General features: G+C 37.2%; 2 protein-coding genes across 7 annotated transcripts in view; one reads left to right on the forward strand and one right to left on the reverse strand.

Annotated features, from left to right (window-relative positions):
• The window catches only part of LOC143217646 (uncharacterized), a 170892-nt gene that overhangs the window by 149996 nt on the left and 2336 nt on the right, over positions 1-18560 (reverse strand). Inside the window, exon 2 of one of the 5 annotated variants that reach the window (XM_076442153.1) lies at positions 502-605. The exons of 3 other annotated variants lie outside the window; for them this stretch is intronic. The gene's annotated coding sequence lies outside the window, so the exon portion shown is untranslated. Of the gene's footprint in view, positions 1-501; positions 606-17582; positions 17721-18560 lie in introns of those variants that run through there. One more of the 5 variants, XM_076442154.1, reaches the window with a different exon arrangement.
• Dip-lambda (Dpr-interacting protein lambda) overlaps positions 1-18560 on the forward strand; it is a 233757-nt gene that overhangs the window by 57226 nt on the left and 157971 nt on the right. The window lies entirely within an intron of this gene.

Genomic DNA, 18560 nt, shown 5'->3' on the forward strand with positions numbered 1-18560 from the left:
AAGATAGAAGATAATAAACAAAAACAATATAAAAATATATGATGATCTATAATAATATAAAATATAATAAATTATAGTGTAGTAACAGTTGTGAATGTTGTACGTGAAAAAAGTATATTAATTATCATATTAAAAAAATTATTGAAGCACAAACAAAAATGAACAGTGTATTTGACCCTAGTATATTACACGAATACCAAAAACATAATAATTAAAAGCGAATCTGTCAGTGAGGGTACAGCAGAGATTTCGGCAAAAGTAATTCCAGTATGAGATTGTTGAGGAAGAAGTAAATAAATAGATTGCAAATAATAGACCTCCGGCGACCTTACCCTAGATGAAACGAAGATATACTATGGTCCATTAATGGCGCTTTTGGGCGAATTCAGGCTGGGGTTCTCGTAATGGGGCTTTCGAAAATGCTTTTACGGTAAACCCATGAAACAGTGTTTCGCTATTCGTCCATTAAGTACATTGCACTCGAAGTATAGGCATACGCACCTTCTTCGATCGTAACTTTCCCTCGAATTTCCCGGAATCGTTTCCCCGGAAGCCAATTCGATTTTGCCATCTTGTTCCATCTCTGTGAGCAGTTTAGTTGACAACTGTAATAAATCCCTTTCATTCAATGGATCAGATCATTCAGACATATTAATACTTTCTCGAACATTTATTCTTTCAATGCTGCAAAAATCCTCAAGAATATTCATTGTTGAAATAAATAAGGTTTAATATTTTCTGAAGAATAATTATCGAGATGTATAAATTCATAATTATAATTGTATTCAGCACACTAACATTGATCAGTCTTCTCAAAAACGTAATCCCATTTAAATGCCAAGAAAATAAAAAATTTGTTGAAATGTTTAGTCGACCAAACAACGAGCCAAAAATTTACCTTGCACCTTCATAATCAATTTTCTCGAAAATATAACAATTTAAAAAAAAAAGAAAACGTAATCCCATTTAGTAAATACGCGTCGCCCTAAAGTTCGAGATTGAAAGAATCTAAAAATTTGCGTAAACGTTCGTTGAAGAGCGTAGCGAAGAGCGAGCCAGAATTTCGAAAATGGCGTCCGTATTTCGCGAAGTTATGCTAGTGGCCTTGGCGTGATCGCGCGTGGTTTGCTTTCCAGCCGTCATTTTCGTGGCGCCGCGCCGCCGGTGCAGTGACAATGGCTCCGCGATGATTTCAAACGTGGGGGACGCAGTTACACCGGGGCGAGGGTGTAATTATGGATGCCAGCCGAGCCGAGGGAAACGCGGTGAAAACCCTCGAGGGCTGCTGCTACTGGTGTTGCGTCTCAGCTTGGTGCGTTAAGTTACGCGCTCGGCGCTCGAGCCAGTTTGCACTGCGTCGCATCGGCGACTTGCAAACTATGCCTCGTCAGTTCCTAGTTAACTTTCGCGAAACTGTTCTTGGGACGAAACGCGCGCGATTGTTCCGCCGACTCTCGAAATTATTGCTTCGACAAAACAGCGGAAGAAAAGTTCGGAGCTAGGCTCTAGACACAATTTCGTTTGTCTTTAAATTGTGTCCGTGTATCTTCCAGGGAATGATTAATATTGAGCAATTAATTACATACTTGAAATACACTCCTCAAAAAAGTTAAGGGATCACTTGTCCGAACCCGAAAAATTGGTCTCATTTTAATAAAATACTTAATAAAGACTTTAATAAAAATATCGTTAAACAATGGTTTGAAAGCCTCTAGTTTCAGATGCTCTATTTCAAATTGTTGCTATGTTGGTTTTTTACAAAGTTATAGCGAAATGAAGATAACATTAACGGTTAACAAAAATTTGGTGCAACTTTGGAACATCACACGTGGAGCAACAAATTTTTTTAATAAATCGCGCTATTATCATTTGGAACGGCCATCTTTCCTGTGTAAATTGTGTGGTTGTTGAATATTTTGCGATTTTTTTTATTCGAGTTATTCAACATTGAAGTAAATGGCTTTTTAACTTTAACTGACTCCAGAAAGCGAAAAAATTATCGTAGAATCTTGTGCAAAAAAGCAATTTCTCTACGACAAATTTGTCTACGACCTCAAATTTTGAGACCAGATTTGAAATCAGCGTGAAAAAATCTACGGGAAGTGATATATAGCATGTTAAAAAAAAATTTTTCCGCGCGTGGTACTGGAGAAACCACATTTTCTTGAAATTCTACATGTTTAACGAATTTTCTCAATATTAAAAAACGTTCGTACCATAATCTCCCTATTTTCCCCATATTCTGCAAAGTTTCAGCTTTAATTTTAAAAAAATTTCATCGCTCTACCTCATTTCTATCGAACAGTTCTTTGATTTTGAATCGAGTTTGGTCCTTTTACACTGTGCCAAGCAGCCGCTGTACGTGGCCCGCTAATTTCTGCGAAGCACTAACTTCAAACACAGCTGCCATATGTAAAAAACTGTCGCAGCGAGTTCATGGGGTACTCCATCGAATCGGCAGAATCTCTGCTTCAATCTGACGTTCGGATCATGGTATTACGGTCATTCCTCACCGAGATACAGTGAGTTAAAGGAAAAATGGAAATTGTGCATTTTTTAAGCATATTTTCAGAAACACCTGGTATATCGAAATGATAATGAAATTGAAAAAACAAAAGGAGTGCCTTGAAGAGAAAGAAACGCTCTTCCTATTGCTTTTTTCCACAAGATTCTACGATACTTTTTTCGCTTTCTGGAGCCAGTTAAAGTTAAAAAGCCCATATTTACATCAATGTTGAATAACTCCAATAAAAAAATCGCACAATCTTTAACAACCACACAATTTACACAGGAAAGATAGCCCTTCCAAATGATATTAACGCGATTTATCAAATAAATTTGTTGCTCCCCGTGTGATGTTCCAAAGTTGCACAATTGTTAACCGTCAATGTTGTCTTCATCTCGCTATAACTTTGTGAAAAACCAACATAGTAACAATTGAAGCCGTTTTTGGTTTTTACTGCCATAGGTGCGATTAGGCGAGTCCATTGTAATTAATTTTAAGATATACTATATTGGAATGGAATTATATTTTACATGAACAAGAACAAAAACTCCCAAAATTGATTTTACGCCAGCTTCAAGATTTTTTTTTACAATGAAACCAAAAAACAGATTATTATCAAACTATATTTATGTTCAATAAAATACCGTAATATTCATAGTTTAGCTGTATGCTAAAATTTTGATATGAACAGAAATTCAAAATTGAGTGTATACCGTGAACGATTCTGTATACCCTTCGAAAAGATCGTACAAACCAATCGTCGCAAACCAAACTTAAGCTTGTTATGAACAATTAAACGCAATCTTGAAAATAACCTAAATCTCCCGCCACGACCACGATAACTTTTATGACGCAAAAGAAATCAAAATGTCTCGTGTTCGCAGTTCAGATATGGAAGTTGTCGATATATTCAAAATAAAACGAGTACGAAGTTTTCAATATCCACGGGTGACTGTGCTTGATACGAAAACCACTGGCATGCAGAACAATATATTAAAATTTCAGGTGGATCGATTGGATAGTTTTTTTTATCCGGCACGCCACATGATAAAATGACGTTTCTCTGAAAACGTGTTAAAACTTCAAGTATTTAATATTCATCGTGATTAAACTTCTCTTCATTTGTACGTTGTCCGAGTGACATCGTTGATAAAACGGCGTAATTACTTTTTAATTATGATAGGTATTCTACATGTAGTAATACATTTTACTACAGTATATTCTATAATACTAAGATATAATATACTTTTTATTATAATACATTTTATAATATTATTGTGGTAAGTTTAGAATGCATTTATAACAAAACACTGCGTTTTCTTGAAATGACACGATATGGCTTAGTAATAAATAAAACGGTTACATATAGTAAAATATTTTATTACATTAAGTAACTAAGTATATTTTAAATAAATACATCTAATTAATATTAAATAATATAAAAATGTATGTAAATATATATATTTCATTGTACATACATATCTTCTGATATATTAGGTAATATATGTATTAAACAAAATGACTGACATTTAACTTGTAAAAATATGTAGATTTTATTCTATTATTATACACTCTTTTTAAACTATATTTATGACGGAGCACTGAATTTATCTTAAATAAAAATAGCTGAGTAATAAATTCCGAGTACTGTAATCCACTATACAAGAAAGATGGCATCTTTTCCAAGGGTTAAGGATGTTCTGGAGGTGTACAATGGGAGACAGTACAAGAGATTCGAAATCCATCAATATATTGGCAATGAAAGCCATTCATGAGTATATTTTGCATTAAAAAAATAGATTAATTTAAAAAGCTTTCGTTTAATTAGTGAATTTCATGTTATATTTATTTTTGAATCAAATTGTCTTCATATTATAAAAAATTGTAAATGACTTTTGCGAATAATTGTACCTTCTGATTGTAGCTATATTCAGTGGTCTACACAGTTGTCGCGATTCCATACTAGTGAGATGACAACACGATTTTGACGTTTTGTAACAGTTTATAATTTTTTGCTCTGTAACTGTTTACTGAATCCTAATAAATTTTGAACATAATTAATTACATAATTTTTACTATTTTATATATAAAAAAACTGGAGTTTCTAGTTGCGTTTTTTCAAGGTTTAAGTAGGGTTTGAAGTGGAATTTTATGAATTCTCCATAAGAAGACGTGTTAAAATGTGCAAACTTTAAGTTGCTATAATTCTTAAACGGTGCAGCGAATCGAACCTAATCTTTGGTAAATGCATTAATTTAGTAAGAATTATATCTTGTCAAATTTTCAAAAATTTTGTTGCGTTTTGATATACCTCCAGAACATCCTTAAAATTCAGCTATTTCATTGGTCGTAAACCATTGTAAAATGAGAATGTAATATCCTTTAATCTTCTATAAACGTGACGTACTCCACATGCGTTTGGAATACGTCGTTTCTTCAATCAAGTGTCATAAAAATTCCATTCAATGATGGACCATGCAAATCCGTTACTTTCTGGTACGTGTTGTCGCATATGTACACACAGAACGAAGTTTTCATAATGGGCGAGCATATAGGTTTTACTACAACCTCTGAATTTAATTAATTCATTTTCTACAAAATAGTTTTTCCAGAAATCCGACGGTATTGTTCGAGCCACAAATAAAAGAAAATAAATGGTAGATAACAATTTTCCATCAATCATTCTGGAATTTCAAACGTACAATTAAAAATAGAAATATTGAAAAGATTTACGCATTATTGAAGATTCAAATAAGAGAATTGTATAATTAATTATCCAAAAATGGTTGAAGAGTTTACAATAGAATAAGAAAAATAAAAATCATGCTTCTAATTATAAATTTAATTAATTGACCTTTTAGAAAACATTTAAAATATTTTCACAGTATCATTGAAGTTTCAAATAAAATTTCAAAAAGTGTACAATTCTTAATGAAAAAGATTTTAAACACATAGGAACACTTTCAGAAAAAATTACTTTGTGGAATTTTCTTCTGTTTGTTCCAAATTGTATTGAATTTTGAGACACAATTTAATTAATATAAAACTATACATCATATTTCGAAATGTACATACAAAATGTATACGAGTCTCTGATTAATATGAATTTTTGTTCAAGTGTTAGTAGATATAATTTTACTCTACTAGAATTGCACGGGCTCGTGAACTGTGTGATATAATACTTTTTTATGGACAGTTTAAAGGACATGCAGACGATCCATGACTTTACTTCAAGCCCGGGCGAGGGCAACGGGTTCTTGGACCGGTAAATCCCAGTTTGGTGTTCTGTTTCACGTAGATTAAATACTTCCGCTCGCAGGATCCGCGCGTCTTCTAATCCTGTTAAATTTTCAAGTGAAAAATTTTCATATCAAACATTACGAATGCATGACTTTATCTCGCTCCTTTTGCTCTGTTTTTAACGATGGCGGGGTTACGAAGGGTGAAATGGCAGTCCTTTTAGCATTTTATGGTAGAGTTTTCTGATAAACGATTTCACAGATTCGTTATGAAAAAGTGCGATAGTAAATCTAAAATATTAGATTGCGTAACCGTATCTGTTTTTAAATTTCTACTCAATTGTCCATAACAAATATAACTTTTAACTTATTCTTCGTCTAAAAATTTACTAGGAAAGTTGATGGGAATCGGTTTTGCAGTTTCATTATAAAAATATCTTCGATAAATATTCCGTTTTGTCGATGGTAACGAATTAATAGAAATTAGTTTATGTTATCGGTGCACAGGTTCGATCCAAAATTAAGACAAAGCAATTTTGCAATTTACAAACGTTCCAATAGATTTAGATAGATTCGTTTTACACATCCGATGGGATGAAATCAAAGAACATACCACGATCAAAAGGGAGGAATTTATTCAAGCAGTTAAATTTGTACTAGAATCCTAGTACAATATTTAGTATTTTTCAGACGCAAAATTCTCTTGAAGATGATCCATACTTGGATCGAAACGTTCAGAAAAATCTTTTAAATTGCAAAATTACTTTGTCTTGATTTTGGATCGAATCTGTGCACCGATAACATAAACTAATTTCTAAAAATATCTTCACCTAGAATATTATCTTGTATAATATTACTTGTTTCAAGGATGTTCTCAATCGCATATAAAAGATTCAATTTTGAACTTTTCTTGGTCGAAAAATTTGGGAATATAGCCAAACTCATGAGAATCGGGTTTGCAGTTTCCTTATAAAAATATCGTAGAGTTAACCTAGAATATTACTTTTTCCAAGGATGTACTCAATGGTATATAAAAACTCCAATTTTGAACGTTTCTTGATAAAAAAATTTGGATATATAGTGAAAATATAAACGCAAATTTATAAGCAAGGTCCTTGGGAATCGATTTTATAGTTTCGTCACAAAAAAATCTCGTAGTTACCTTGTAATATAATACTTGACAATCGAATGTACTGTACGTCATAACAACTTTAAATGTTTATTTTAAAATAAAGTAATATTTCGTGTAGGTATAGGACTGGCAAATAGGAGGTACAGTTTATGCTTGGAACGTGGAAGTTCTTAGGGGACGCGGGATATACTATTTCCAGGCTGCTAAGCGTCGTCACGAGGATATATCGAACTATCCGGCGTCATTAATCTAAATCCAGAGAAATTCTATGCTCGGGGATTTTTATGTAACCAGTATCTATGGTTCTGGGCGGGTATTACCGCGGATTTTGTCAATAGTACAACCCCCCTCAATAAATCTTTCGACCATCCACTCGTGCCAGGAAGAATTTCGAATATATTCAAACGAAGTTTCACCACGAAGCGTGGCTGAGCACACTCACACTGTTGCATGAACTTTTTTGGACGAAGAGCGACCAACTACCTCAAGAACTCCATCACCGAGTGATTTAAATCAACTAAATTAACTTCAAGTTAACTACAGGAATACGTCAACAAAGATTTACTCGAATCGAGGGGAAGAAGTTACCCCCTCTCTGCTGATACCGGATTAGTCACGTGACATTGAGACACATGCACGACAGAGACGGATCGCGTCACGTGACCGGCCGTGGCGGAGGCGTGGGGGAATAGGGTCGTAGAAGGGGAAGGTAGAGCGGGGCATAAGTTTGCTTCCATCGGAGGAATCATAGAGCAGTTCTACTAAAAAGTAAATAGCAATCTAGTAAAAACATTGTAAGTAGCGTAATTTTAAATTAATTAATAGATTAGTCATTTTCTGAAAAATTTCAATCGCGTATCTTGACTAAAAACATATGCGGTAAAATCAGAAAATCAATTTTTTATATATTTTTTATATGTGTATATTATATGAACAACTTTAGTTCCCGCATACATCAATTCGGTTATAATTTTCAAATTGCACATTCTTGTTGTAAACAATCAGATACAAAAATGTGACTACAGTATGAAATCTGTTTTTTTTTCTACAAATGAAATATGCATATTTCATATAAAATTTGGAAAAAAAATGGTGAGTTTTCGAAATTATAGGAAGTGGTTGAATAGGGAAAATGGTTCAAAAACTATTTTTTCGACGTTACTACCCTTCCGATCAAGATATAGAGAGTTGAAATTTTGCACAATATGTCTGGATTTAATGGGATATCGAATCACTGATTTAATTCGGTTCAGCTGTACTCGTTTAAAAAATATTTTAATTCACATCTCCTGTAAAACAAGTTCTAGCATTGAGATCCTTGGAAGCAACGTTGAATAATTGTATTTTCATAATTCGCCATTGCGCGCGTCATAAATTATGTTACCTTTGAGAAACAAACAATCGGCCGCGCAATCGAACGTCGGAGATGTTTATGGGGAAGATAGCATTATTTCGTATTGAGGTATTGTTCCCTCAGAATCTTCCTCCGATAAGGAACAATTGGAAGCACATAATGAGTAGCGTGCTTCTCAACTTGCTGCAGGCAACTGTGTACCAGAAGAGTACGATAAACTTCATTAATTAATTGTACTTTAAATCCGTACTAATGGAATACGAGTGTTCGGATAATAGAACAGTTATCTAGCTACAGTATTAAATTAAACTTTTGTGTAAGAAATCGTTTTATACATTAAATTGAACTGCTCATACGTGATTAATGGAGGTCTCGAATATCGTCGGTTCGGATAATCGAGGTTCTATTACATCCTGGATTGAACATGCAAATATGCTTTGAAGTATCTCGTGTTTGGAGTCCAAACTTTGGACTCGTTTCAATCAGAAAAATGTCGCGAACATGCCGATAAAAGTTCCATTAGAAAATACTTCAAAAAAAAAGAAAATTATATTATGATTATTCTTCAAAAAATCTACAAATTCTATATCGTTAGTTTGGCGATTATGGCAACGATGTTGCTCGTGATACTCAGCGGGGTTCGCCGTGCAAAGGGCATACATTTTGCCCGGTACAACTGCTAGCGAGACCGTTGGCCATGAATGGATCGCCGAATGTTTTGTAATGATGCACAATGTCCGTGCACCCAGCCCGATAAAAGTGCATTCGGACGGGAGGGGAGAGTGTCGCCTGCACAGGTCAAAAGAACTCTCTCTCTGCCTTTGGCTCCCGCTCTCTTTCTTCCTGGCCGTTTAACGCGTTTTAACGTTTATATTCCCATTTTATGGCCAACATGCTTAACGTGAATACCTATTTCCCTCCACACACGCGCGTCTTTCACTGCGATCGAATCGTGACTCGTGGGACACGATTGCGTTCACCATTCTCAAGCAAATTCGAGTTTAAAAGGGCAATGTCGAATTTTACCCGGGAAAGAAATTTTTCGATAAAGGATTGCGCAGTATGTTGCGCTTTGTAACATTTGCCGGCTGACTTCGGGAATTTTTCAAAATCGTGTACCGTAGTGCTCACCTTTTTCCTTAACATTCAACATTTTATAACTCCAACGACAACGGTGCACACAATTTTGCACTACGCGAATAGTAACAACGAAACAACGAAACTGTTCACTATGGAACCCAATAGTCCAGTCAATGAATGCTCATAAGGGGGGCGTAGAGGGAAATGGAAGGAACACAATTTTTAACTTTGGGACTTTGTTTGGACTAGTTAGGAGGTAAACATACTAAAAGTCCCTACTCCTAGGAGGTGAGCGGGCTACAGTGGGGCACGTAGAAGTCACCTTTTTCGGTTTTCCGCTTATATCTCAGAAACTATGTGTCCTAACGATAATACCGTTCCATACAAAATTAAAGCTGACAAAATGTGCTATAAAATTGACTGCATTCCGTTTTTCGCTATCTCGCATAGTTTCCGAGATATCCGAGCTCAAAGTTCACTAATGAGGTTGACATTGGAAAATTGATATTGACAATGAAAAATTGCAGCTGAATGTGAAGTTAAAATTGAAAAATTAAAGTTGATATTGAAATTGAAGTTGAAGCAAAAACACTAACTCGAACAAATAATACCAAAGTGAACTTTAAGCGCGGATATCTCGGAAACTATGCGAGATAGCGAAAAACTGAATCAATCTTGTGGCATATTTTGTCAGCTTTAATTTCCATTTCCCTCTACAACTTTTCGTTGACTGGACTACAAATATACATATTTCTTCATTCGGCTTTTGTTTATGTTCAAACATTTTTGTGAAAAGGAAAAATAAAAGTCGAGTTTATGATGAACGATTAAGTAATAATGGACGTGATATAAAGCGAGAGTTATTTTTGCTGGCACCTATAATGTAATATTTGACTAACCAGTCGCATGATCAAGATCGATCCGGGGACGGTGGAGGCGACCGCGATCGACTGTGTGGCATCCAATATGCGTTGGTTGCGGCTGCCATCGAATCCAGAGCATGATACGTGTTCGAAGCTTCTCTCGACTTAAGTGCAACGCCGTTAGCCGGCGAAACTGACGTAACAATTAAGGTCGAAGTTTGAAAGCACGTGGTGAGCCAGACCAATCGGACTAGTTGTACCCGGGCGATAGTACGTTGCGCATTGTTACCGACAAATGCCTGGTCCTCTATAAGAGCAGACGGCGGGCCAATCATTCTGCTATTATTGGCGCAGTCTGAAAGGCTTCGCCGGTGGAAGGGACCTGCGAAACCATTTAATGGATAAGCCATATACATCTCGGGTTTCACAAACAATCATTCACTAAACCACTGTTGATAATACGATCAAAAACGCTTTGAAGCGCCGCCATACTCATCATTACTTTCGCAACGGACCAACACTCTTTCTTGGAACAATTCTGTAGGTTCTTGAAACATTCATTTCATCCTCTAATAGCTCTTTCACATTAACATGACCAGGGGTGTGCGAGAACCCGAAATATCGGATCGGGTCGGGAACACGAAATTTTTCGGGATCGGGACCGGATACCCGAAAATTTGGAGATTCTCGAACTTATCGGGATTCCCGAGAACGTCGGGATTTTTAATGGAACTTTTTAATGGAACCTTCAATAGCAACAGCAATTTTCATTGTGAATTAAACAGTCAACCTCAATAACGTCATCTAATACTTTCATTAAGATTGCAATGTAAAAGAAAATTTCTATATGCTTTCTTTTGATATAGCACAATTATTGAAAATCCTATTAATAGGCTTCCGGTAGGTAAAGTGTTAATATAATATAAATATTTAATGACTATACAATATTTCTTTTCATTGAAAGAATGTTGTCCATCACAAATTCTTTTCAAGGGTGTTATGTGTCATATTCTCGAAATTTTCGGGAACCCGACCCGATTCGACTCGTCCCGACCATCATCGGGTTCTCGCACACCCCTAAAAACAACGTAACAATATTCTTAGATTTTCAAATCTCTTAAAAGCATAAATATCGTGCGTTATAAATGCGCAATAAATTAATTCCTTATTACAATCGTGAATTTTTTCTTGGAAATACTTTGGACGCAATTTTTAAGTTTACATTACATACTTCGCTAGAATGAAGTAGTGTAATTATGTGTGTTCCCCAGCCTCAGGGAGATGAATTTTTCATTGGTCGATGAGATAGCTAACATAATAGAACTGCCTTAATTGAATCTGTCCTTATCTGTAGAATTTTCTTCTATCGTAGTGGGGATTAAAATCTCATTATTCTTGTCGCGGGTGGCATTAGAGCCTCCATCAAGATGTAAATCAAATTCTATTGGACTTTTTCCATTAGATTTTTACGTCACGTTGCGTTTTATACACTTTGAATGATAGAATCGGTTTTCGTTACTCTAAAAGCAATTTCGCAATCTTTTGAAACAGACAAAATCTTTGAAGAAAATATTAGAAATCACACGAACTGTTTTATACAGGTAAACATATATTTTTGAACATTTTTTGAAATTATGTAAATACTTCTTTATATACCATAATTGACTACGATTATTAAGATAGGAAGAAAAAATAATGAAAGGAACAAATACATACATTTTTTCATACAATGAATCGAATTTTTGTAAAATTTAATTCAAAAGTTATTTCAAATGAGTCATATAAAATTGTATAAAAATAAGTCGTGTAAATTTGTATAAAATTATAATTGACTCAACAGTCATCGTTAGACAGCGGATCTGTATGCAAAATAAAAATTTTCTCTAAAAACAACGTTTCAAAAAAGAAACAGTATATTAAAAAATTTTGTATGTTTTCACCGTTTTAAATTTTACCTAATTATTTTCATAATAAATGCATTAAATCCGCGGGCTAGTCATGCTTGAAATTCATTATACATATGTATTCGCGAGGTATACCACATACAGTAATTTCTCGTTCGTTGCGAAACTGCCGGGGGTTTGAGTTCGCAACGAGCAAATAGGGAAGCCTTTTGTGATTTATGACTGCGTCCAGATACACGCCGACCGCGCCGAGCGAGACTTCAATAGGGAGCCGAACATAGAGAAGGACAGAATGAAATACGGATCGGGTGACCGAAGCGTGTCGCCGTCGCCGGCACAATTTAAAGGCCCGTGAGTTCTTACAATGTATGTAATGGCAGTGATGGAATTGTTAATTTTCCAGTAGGCTTTTATGGGACTTTCACTAACTCATTTCTGGCATTTTTCTGATTAAAATGATACCAAACACGATCTAATTTGGCCAATATTTAGTGGTTTAATCGACGATGAAAGTTTCGAACGCAACGAAGAAGAGCGTATAGGAAAGAAAGAGACGCGCGGACAGTCGTCGCCGCCGTGCGGAGCGACTCGGCCGACTCGGCGTTGACAGGCAGTGGAGTGGGTAGGCACGTCGCAACGAGCGCGTAGTAGATTATTCGCAACGAACAAGAAATTACTGTATTACAGTTTTTGCTTCCTGTTGTAAATAATTTTGTTTTGTATAATTTTATTCGTGTAGAGAGGTTCATACATTTCGTAAATTGCTTTCGAGTGACCCAGTAAATTGAAAAGTAGAGGCAAATGAGTATCGTAAGTGTCAACAATCTTCAAAGACCGCAGATCACGTCGCGTCACAGACCGATGTAAAATGTAAGCTGACGACAAACACGCTGAGCACACAGGACGACATAATTTCGCGACCAAAATCGTGTATCCAGCACTAACCAAAACGTGAAAATTAACGATCGTATCCCACGTACAAATCCACACTCAAACCAAATCCAAAACGTTCAACTATTCAACGTGCATCGAGATAAACGTATTTATATTAAGAAAGTGCTTTATCATAATAAAGATGAGTAGCGAAAATATTTGAAGAATTTAAAAACATTGCTACATTTTATTTCCAACTCACTACAATTATTAAAGAACGAAATAAATTTCTACGTAAAACTCCTGCACATTGCAGATCATTTTTGTATTAAAAAATCTGCAGTCTAATGATAACAAAAATTGATAATAAAATTTTTAAATTACGTAAATAAAATATTTTCATTTTTACTTACTTTTTACCTATCATACTAATTACGAATCGTCATACATCGACTGATAAATGCAAATTGATTAGCGATTTACGGCTAGACGGTTAAAATAATGATTCACTTCGCTGGCTGACTCCTATAAAGCAAATTGGCTGAATAACTAATTACCTAATGAATCGCAGTAACCTAGGAAATATAGGATTGACATGAATAATTTTCACTGATTTTGGCCAATGCCTGGTTAAGCAGTGTACAATCAATTGCATTATGAATCCAAACGAATCCAATCTCAATGTGTATAATAAAATTATGGCTCGATTTCAATCAGCGAATCGCTGATTTTTCTAGTAGTCCAGTCAACGAAAAGTTGTAGAGGGAAATGGAAGGAACACAATTTTTAACTTTGGGTCTTTGTTTGGACTAGTGAGAGGAGGTAAACATACTAATAGTCCCCACTCCTAGAAGGTGAGCGGGGTGCAGGGGGGCACATAGAAGGTCCCCTTTTTCGGTTTTCTGCATATATCTCGGAAACTATGCGTTCTAGCGATAAGACCATTCCATACAAAATTAAAGCTGACAAAATGTGCCACAAGATTGATTGGATTCAGTTTTTCGTTATCTCGTATAGTTTCCGACATATCCGCACTCAAAGTTCACTAATTGTGCTGGAGCTAGTCAAGTAAGGCAAAAATTTCTTTTTCACAATTAGTGAATTTTGAGCGCGGATATCTCGGAAAATATGCGAGATAGCGAAAAACTGAATGCAATCAATTTTATAGCACATTTCGTCAGATTTAATTTTGTATGGAATGGTATTATCGCTAGGACATATAGTTTCCGAGATATAAGCGGAAAACCGAAAGAGGTGACTTCTACGTGCCCCCCTGTAGCCCGCTCACCTCCTAGGAGTAGGGACTTTTAGTATGTTTACCTCTTAACTAGTCCAAACAAAGTCCCAAAGTTAAAAATTGTGTTCCTTCCTCTACGCCCCCCTTATGAGCATTCATTGACTGGACTGAAGCATGTGGTAAAAGTTTAGCTACCTGTGTTGGATTATTGATAAGTTACCAGCACAATGAACTTATTGTTCGTTGTCAAAAATGAATCAACGATCTCAGAATCGTATTAACAAACGGAGATTACGAAGTATCGATGAAACGATCTGAGAATCGTTTCTAAACAGAGATTTCAAAGTATCCCATTTGATAGTTTGTTTCAAGAGCCGGACTATGGGGCCTAACCTAAACAGTCTGCAGATACGAGGGGAGCCTGGTTTCCTTTCGGCGTTCCAACGGTTTTCCTCACAGCGTTAGTCGAAGCTAAGATTTCGTTTAGTAAAGAGCTTCCTCCCGCGCCGTGAAATGAAGAAAAGACTCCAGATTTGACTGACAATAACTTTGCCCAACGTCTTTGACCGAAAACGACTTTAGTCGACGACAGTATTATCCGATATTAACATCATTTGACAACAACGTTAACCGACTGCTTCTAACTTCTTACAGTGTAATACAGTAAAGTCGCGATATTTGTCAACGACCGCGTATGCCAGGCGTGGGCACTGGGGGAGCCCCTCAAACGCCTGCTCCCCCCACCAAGCTTCCTTCCGGGGCGCTCCTCGTGGCTCCGATACGCGAGGCCTGGGCACTGCTTGCGACAAGCGAAACTTCGTCCTTGACGTCCTTCCTACATAGTAACGACGGATGCTGGTGGGGGACAGTGGGCGCTACGGTGGGAACAGTTTTGCCTCAATTGAGGCAAAATTGCCCACACCTGGCGTATGCGATAGTTGTCAGGTGCCTACCCACTCCACTGCCGTCGGCCAACGACGCAGAACGGCGATGATTGATCTCGGCTCGGCCCGAGTAGATTTTTACCCGGAGAACCTGCAGATCGACGTTTCGATTCTATAGTACCAATGGTTCAGAAGTTATGGTTGCTTAAAGTTCAGCAATTTGCAACCTTCAAAAATGAGTTTTAAAAAATTGTGAAATTGTGAAATTAACAACTGTTTGTGCTATATCTGGATACTGAAAGAGAAAAGAAGACAAATTCAACGATAAATGATATCGTCTGTTTATGTCAAGATTTAAAAAATTCAAAATTTTCAAATTTGCTGCGCGTCCTTTCCCCAATATCCAATCGGCCTCAAATTTTTTTCCAGATCTTTTCCTCAACATTTGTCACAATTCCTGCATACGAGGACAAAAAAATGTTGTGGTCAAAAAATAAGGTCAGCCTTTTTGCGTCAATGGAGACATTACTGTAATCCCATAATCCCAAATCGTTTAAAAAAACTGTACACCTCGAATTCGCTGAAGAACCACTACATATACATACACATTTGAAAACACTCTGCTATTCGAAAATCCATTCGGGTCACGTAATATATTATTGCCACTTGCCCGTCGGAGGAAAAAAAATGGCGACTCGAGTCGTAAGAGGCCCACGTTGTAAATACACGTTGCCGTGAAACGGGCGAATCAAGTTGCGAAAATACGAAGCAACGAGTCGTTGGGAAGTCCATTATAGCTCATCGTATAGTTTTATGTCGGCGTTTCGCGGCGGCGGACGCGTTCTAACCAAGATGCTAAACGTACACCGGCCGAAACCGTGTACACTATGGAACTTGATGGCGTTACACACCGCTCGGCCATAAACATCCGCAGAGAGTTGCTCGCCGGTTCATTCGGACAACCTGCGAGGACAAAATCGCCCGGAAACCGTGTTAGTTTCGCGTTCCGCCGTGGTCTCACGACTACTACGAACGCGCCGCGAATAAACATTTGAAACAAGACGAAACTCGCCAACGCGCGGCGTGCTCGCCTCCGATAACTACATACTTAACCTTTATCAGACCGCTACCGAGTTACACGTTACATTGCCAACCACTCTTACTGCCCGCAGATACACCGACACCTTTCGGCTGTGTGAGAGCTGTCCGAGAACTTCGGGGGGATATCGACTTTTCGACGACATTGGCGAAATTGAAATAACACGGAGCGTCCCGGGGAATTTTTAATAATTAAACGGTCGTGTGCGAATTCGCGAAACTTTCAATGCGTTCTCATAGTGCCTCGAAGATGGTGTAGGAAAATGTTTCGGTGAATCATTACCATTTACCCTAGACCAAATATCAGGGCCGGCCTTCTCAATAAAGAGCCTGGGTGCAAGAAACCATTTGGGGCCCTAAATTTTTTGTAAAGTAGAAAATATTACAAACACGACCATATATTATTATGCATGTTTATTTAATGCGTGATTTTGCTTTTGCTAATACATTAATTACTTTAAAAAAATTACATTATTTTAGTTCTTGATCATGTTGGGGCCCTCTCAATCACGGGGCCCCGGTGCATAGCATCCGCCGCACCCCCCCCCCCCCCCCCCCAGATGGCCGGCCCTGCCAAATATCCGCAGTTTACTAATGAAGATAGATATCGATCTTATTTCTTTTTAATAAATGGTTTAGGGGGGCCAATACTTTAGTATGTATTAAATTTCTTCGAGGGAAAAGAAGCCTCTAACACTTTTTTGCTATTGTGATACCTCTCATTGAACTGAACGGCACACAGTGGGCTGTATGCCCGATTTCAGCGGCCACAGCTAGCTCAAAATTCGCTCAATATTAAAAACTGCTGTAACTTTGCTAAAAGTGCTTTATGGATACATGAATGGGAGATTGTTCCTCAGATATTCAACTAACTCGAGCCACAAAAATTTTACAACTTATGTGAAGTTTTAAAAATTGAATTTTGATCGCTGAAATCGGGCATACAGCCCACTGTGCGGCATTTACTTGGACTTGAACCAATTTTTGTTTGTTTCGTTGAGAATCGAAAATTCATGTTCGGTAATTTTTATCTTACCCTTTCAAACCTAGTGACAGTGGATTGCTGAAATTCTCCCGACTAAAACGAGTCCAAACACGACGTATATCGTTTAACTTTTATAAAGATTATACATTAATTTTTTTATTTACGTAGTCTATAAAATTGATCCGATATACGTCGTGTTTGGACTCGTTTTAATCGGAAGAATCTCGGCAATCCACTGGTACTGTTTGTAAATTTAAAACCTGAAGTGCACGTATCTCCTTCCTGTTAGTAGTTTTATTTGCTTTTGAGATAAAGCCGAGCTCGAGACACTAAGTGGAGGAAGAGTGGGGATGGTTCGTGCAAATTGAAGCGCAACAGATTTAGCTTTAAACGAGCACTAGTCTGTACAAAATTGTTAATTATTTACCGGGCCAGTGGATGCTGCAGCGTGCACGTGAGAGGTCCAGGATTCCAGAAAGCGTTCGAGGACTCGTACACGGCGGATATTTCCTCGGACAATGGTCTTCCAGGAAGCTGTTGATCGATTCTCTGTGCCGCATAGTTCGGGAATAATCGGCGCGCCGGACCCGATAATTATTTCGAGTCTAGGAAAAGTTTCTGGCTCGCTGCGGAAGTTCCAGCTCCGCTTCGAGGAGAGTTGCTCGCTCGCAAAAGAAGCAAACCGTGCAAAACCGATGAAATCCGGCCCGCAGGGGTCGCGTTACTGCGACCATAAAGCATCGCGAATCATCGTGCACACTTGACCGACAGGGGAAACGTTGAAAACTTAATTGAACGATTACTTTTTTACGTTCCGGCTTGGCTACGAAACCGAACGTCCCGGGTCTATGCGAGTCGCCCGAGGCACTCTGGCGAAACCGGAATGCTAAGAATCTGATGGAATACGCGAAATACGTGTTTCTGAAATTATATTATGTCCTGGAAACGGGAGCACGGATTCCGCGAGTAAATAGATTGTTTAAGAAGTAATCTTTGTGACGATTGCTGGCTTGGGAATAAGACATTACGCGCGTAGAAGTAGATTAATTGTTCAGAAATATAATCTAGGAACTCAGAACCGCGGAATAAAGTCATTGAACTGGATAATTTATGCGTTTATTCTATGCAAGGCTTGATTTAGGTTAGGTTTCAGTGAGAATATTATTGTCTCTGACTGAACATATGTGTATTAGGGTGCACCTTATTTTTCGACTATCGAATTTTTTGTGGAAAAACCTTTAGAATGGTGCCACTGGACGAAAAATAATCTGTGCAAAATTTGAAATTGATCGAATAACGGGAAATTTTGCCAAATCGATTTCAAAAATTGTTTAATTTTGTAACTCGCTTTTCTCCACTGCCGCTAGATGGTCAGCATATATGTTTATATATCGTTGAATTTGTC

The sequence above is a fragment of the Lasioglossum baleicum genome, chromosome 17, assembly GCF_051020765.1.
Source record: "Lasioglossum baleicum chromosome 17, iyLasBale1, whole genome shotgun sequence".
NCBI lineage: Eukaryota > Metazoa > Arthropoda > Insecta > Hymenoptera > Halictidae > Lasioglossum > Lasioglossum baleicum.